Source organism: Triticum urartu, chromosome 5A, assembly GCF_056163025.1.
Source record: "Triticum urartu cultivar PI428250 chromosome 5A, HENAU_Tu73, whole genome shotgun sequence".
NCBI classification, from domain to species: Eukaryota; Viridiplantae; Streptophyta; class Magnoliopsida; order Poales; family Poaceae; genus Triticum; species Triticum urartu.
Window position 1 is genome coordinate 184,296,783 of NC_141877.1, and position 5,687 is coordinate 184,302,469.

A 5,687-nucleotide genomic window follows, 5' to 3' on the forward strand; every position below is an offset into this window, starting at 1 on the left:
TCGGGATGGAGGCCACCTTCGGTCCTCCCGCTCTCCGTCTTGTCCTCCTTCATAGGCATCTGGTACGGTGCCGGGGCCAACATCCTTGTTAATACGAAATCCGCTGAGTCTTCGGGAAGGGGGGCCAAACACCTAATTCGCTCTGCTTTCTTTATCCAGCCCTGGAAGAGGATAGTGTGATCAGTGCCCACTACGGCATACATTGCTGAAAAATTGTTTGGAAATAGAGTGCTTACGAGGTATCCGGATGGTTGTGGTCGAGGCCGATATCCTCGGTGGTGTTCGACCACTGTTTTCGTTTCCCGAAAAACAACTTCCACATTCCTTTGTGCGTAATACCATAGAAGTCTTGGAGGGTCTGTGGTCCTTTCGGATTGAACTCCCACATACAGAGAGGCCGTTGCTGAGGGAGTCCTAGATTAGGGGGTCCTCGGACTGCCGGACTATATACTTTGGCCGGACTATTGGACTATGAAGATACAAGATTGAAGACTTCGTCCCGTGTCCGGGTGGGACTCTCCTTTGCGTGGAAGGCAAGCTTGGCTATTCGGATATGTAGATCTCCTCCCTTGTAACCGACTCTGTGTAACCCTAGCCCCCTCCGGTGTCTATATAAACCGGAGGGTTTAGTCCGTAGGACAACAACAATCATAATCATAGGCTAGCTTCTAGGGTTTAGCCTCTACGATCTCGTGGTAGATCAACTCTTGTGATACTCATATCATCAAGATCAATCAAGCAGGAAGTAGGGTATTACCTCCATCGAGAGGGCCCGAACCTAGGTAAACATTGTGTCCCCCGCCTCCTGTTACCATCCGCCTTAGACGCATAGTTCGGGACCCCCTACCCGAGATCCGCCGGTTTTGACACCGACATTGGTGCTTTCATTGAGACTTCCACTATGTCGTCACCATAAGGTTTGATGGTTCCTTCGATCATCGACAATGATGTGATCCAGGGTGAGGTTTTTCTCCCCGGATAGATCTTCGCATTCGGCGGCTTCGTACTGCGGGCTAACTCGCTTGGCCATCTGGAGCAGATCGAGAGCTACGCCCTGGCCATCAGGTCAGGTTTGGAAGCTTGAACTATACTACCGACATCCGCGGAGACTTGATCTTCGACGGATTCAAGCCCATGTCAGGTGCGTCGCACAATCACGATGAGCATGATTTAGCTCTGCCGCCGGACGGTGTTCGGGAGATCACACCTGTGGCTACTCCGGCCCTCGATCCGGAGCAGATCGCGCCGTCCGAGGATGGGTAGATGGACCCCGCCACGGAGCCCGCACACTCAGCGGCAATAGAGCCGAATACTGACTTCACCTCCTATGAGACCTATGTTGCCGGACCCTTGGATTCGTCCCTAGCTACAGGCTCCGAACCGCCTGCGTCCGTGCCTATCGAATCTGATTGGGCACTGATCATGGAGTTTACCTCCGCGGATATCTTTCAGCACTCGCCCTTGGGCGACGTGCTAAATTCATTGAGGTCTCTCTCCTTGTCAGGAGACCCTTGGCCGAACTATGTCCGGCTTGAATGGGAAGCGGACGACGAAGAAATTCATTCCCCACCCACCACCCACTTAATAGCCACTGTCGACGACTTAACCGACATGCTTGATTTCGGCTCCGAAGACATCGACGGTATGGACGACGATGCAAGAGAAGAACAGGAACCACCGCCCACAGGGCGCTGGACAGCCACCTCATCATATGATATATACATGGTGGACACCCACAAAGAAAGCGATGGAAATAAGGCAACGGAGGATAATCCCCTCGAGAAGCAATCTAAGCACCGGCGTCATCAGCGCCGCTCTAAGCCCCGCCATAGCAAAAGCAGCGATACCGGCACAAGAAACAATAATGCTGCGGATAGTGCCTAAGATGAAGACAATCCCCTCCAGCCAAGCTTCGAGCGGGAGGATGGGCAAGCTAGCCCTAAGGAACAGGCGGCAGACGGAGAATCAAAGGATGACAATTACATGCCCCTCTCTGATGACGAGGTGAGCCTCGGTGAAGAAGAATTTATCACGCCTGAGGATCCCGTCGAGCAGGAGCGCTTCAAGCGTGATGTCTACTACACAACGTTCTTCTTGTAGACGTTGTTGGGCCTCCAAGTGCAGAGGTTTGTAGGACAGTAGCAAATTTCCCTCAAGTGGATGACCTAAGGTTTATCAATCCGTGGGAGGCGTAGGATGAAGATGGTCTCTCTCAAGCAACCCTGCAACCAAATAACAAAGAGTCTCTTGTGTCCCCAACACACCCAATACAATGGTAAATTGTATAGGTGCACTAGTTCGGCGAAGAGATGGTGAAACAAGTGGTATATGGATGGTAGATAAAGGTATTTGTAATCTGAAATAATAAAAACAGCAAGGTAGCAAGTGATAAAAGTGAGCGTAAACGGTATTGCAATGCTAGGAAACAAGGCCTAGGGTTCATACTTTCGCTAGTGTAAGTTCCCTCAACAATACTAACATAATTGGATCACATAACTATCCCTCAACATGCAACAAAGAGTCACTCCAAAGTTACTATTAGCGTAGAACAAACGAAGAGATTATGGTAGGGTACGAAACCACCTCAAAGTTATTCTTTCCAATCAATCCGTTGGGCTATTCCTATAAGTGTCACAAACAGCCCTAGAGTTCGTACTAGAATAACACCTTAAGACACACATCAACCAAAACCCTAATGTCACCTAGATACTCCATTGTCACCTCAAGTATCCGCGGGTATGATTATACGATATGCATCACACAATCTCAATTCATGTACTCAACCAACACATAGAACCTCAAAGAGTGCCCCAAAGTTCTACCGGAGAATCACGACGAAAACGTGTGCCAACCCCTATGCATAGGTTCATGGGCGGAACCCGCAAGTTTATCACCAAAACATACATCAAGTTAATCACGTGGTATCCCATTGTCACCACAGATACGCACGGCAAGACATACATCAAGTGTTCTCAAATCTTTAAAGACTCAATCTGATAAGACTACTTCAAAGGGGAAACTCAATTCATTACAAGAGATAAGAGGGGGAGGAGAAACATAAGATCCAACTATAATAGCAAAGCTCGCGATACATCAAGATCGTATCGTCTCAAGAACACGAGAGAGAGAGAGTGATCAAACACATAGCTACTGGTACATACCCTCAGCCCCGAGGGAGAACTACTCCCTCCTCGTCACGGAGAGCGTCGGGATGATGAAGATGGCCACCGGTGAGGGTTCCCCCCTCCGGCAGGGTGCCGGAACAGGGTCCCGATTGACTTTTGGTGGCTACGGAGGCTTCTGGCAGCGGAACTCTCGATCTAATCTCCGTTCTGGAAGTTTTAGGTCACGTGGGTATGTATAGGTGCAGGGAGGACGTCAGGGGAGCCACGAGGGCCCCACGTGACAGGGGGTGCGCCCTAGGGGGGTGGGGGGCGGCCCCCACCCTCATGAGCACCTCGTTCCTTCCTTGACGTAGGTTCCAAGTGCATCGGGTGTGTTTCCTTCCAAAAGTAACTTCTCCAGTTGATTTCGTTCCGTTTCGACTCCGTCTGATATTCCTTTTCTTCAAAACACTGAAATAGGCGTAAAACAGCAAATCTGGGCTGGGCCTCCGGTTAATAGGTTAGTCCCAAAAATAATATAAAGTGGATAATAAAGCCCAATATTGCCCAAAACAGTAGATAATATAGCATGGAGCAATCAAAAATTATAGATACGTTGGAGACGTATCAAGCATCCCCAAGCTTAATTCCTGCTCTTCCTCGAGTAGGTAAATGATAAAAAAAGATAATTTTTGATGTGGAATGCTAGTTGGCATAATTTCAATGTAATTCTTCTTAATTGTGGCATGAATATTCAGATCCATAAGATTCGAGACAAAAGTTTAATATTGACATAAAAATAATAATACTTCAAGCATACTAATAAATCAATCATGTCTTCTCAAAATAACATGGCCAAAGAAAGTTATCCCTACAAAATCATATAGTCTGGCTATGCTCCATCTTCACCACACAAAATATTTAAATCATGCACAACCCCGATGACAAGCCAAGCAATTGTTTCGTACTTTAGTAATCTCAAACTCATAAACTTTCACGCAATACATGAGCGCGAGCCATGGATATAGCACTATGGGTGGAATAGAATATAATGAGGGGGGTTATGTGGAGAAGACAAAAAGGAAGAAAGTCTCACATCAACGAGGCTAATCAATGGGCTATGGAGATGCCCACCGATTGATGTTAATGCAAGGAGTAGGGATTGCCATGCAACGGGTGCACTAGGGCTATAAATGTATGAAAGCTCAACAAAAGAAACTAGTGGGTGTGCATCCAACTTGCTTGCTCACGAAGACCTAGGGCACTTCAGGAGGCTCATTGTTGGAATATACAAGCCAAGTTATATAATGGAAAATTCCCACTAGTATATGAAAGTGATAACATGAGAGACTCTCTACTATGAAGATCATGGTGCTACTTTGAAGCACAAGTGTGGAAAAGGATAGTAGCATTGTCCCTTTTATTTATTTTTATTTTTTATTTGGCCTTTCTTTTTTTTATTTGTCCTTTAATATTTTTTATTTGGCCTTTTTTTGGGACAATGCTTTATTGAATGATGATCATCACACTTCTATTTATTTACAACTCAATGATTACAACTCGATACTAGAACAAAGTATGACTCTATATGAATGCCTCCGGCGGTGTACCGGGATATGCTATGAATCAAGAGTGACAAGTATGAAAGAATTATGAACGGTGGCTTTGCCACAAATACTATGTCGACTACATGATCATGCTAAGCAATATGACAATGATGAACGGAATGGTGGAAAGTTGCATGGCAATATATCTCTGAATGGCTATGGGAATGCCATAATAGGTAGGTATGGTGGCTGTTTTGAGGAAGATATAAGGAGGTTTATGTGTGACAGAGCGTATCATATCACGGGGTTTGGATGCACCGGCGAAGTTTGCACCAACTCTCAATGTGAGAAAGGGCAATGCACGGTGTCGAAGAGGCTAGCAAGGATGGAAGGGTGAGAGTGCGTATAATCCATGGACTCAACATTAGTCATAAAGAACTCACATACTTATTGAAAAAATCTACAAGTCATCAAAAACCTCGGCACTACGCGCATGCTCCTAGGGGGATAGATTGGTAGGAAAAGACCATCGCTCGTCCCTGACCGCCACTCATAAGGAAGGCAATCAATAAATAAATCATGCTCCGACTTCATCACATAACGGTTCACCATACGTGCATGCTACGGGAATCACAAACTTCAGCACAAGTATTTCTCAAATTCACAACTACTCAACTAGCATGACTCTAATATCACCATCTCCATATCTCAAAACAATCATCAAGCATCAAACTTCTCTTAGTATTCAACACACTCATAAGAGAATTTTATTATTATTGAATACCTAGCATATTAGGATTTTAAGTAAATTACCATGCTATTTAAGACTCTCAAAATAATATAAGTGAAGCATGAGAGTTCATCTATTTCTTCAAAATCAAACTACCACCATGCTCTAAAAGGTATAAGTGAAGCACTAGAGCAAACAACAAACTACTCCGAAAGATTTAAGTGAAGATCAATGAGTAGTCAAATAATTATGCAACTATGTGAAGACTCTCTAACATTTAATAATTTCAGATCTTGGTATTTTATT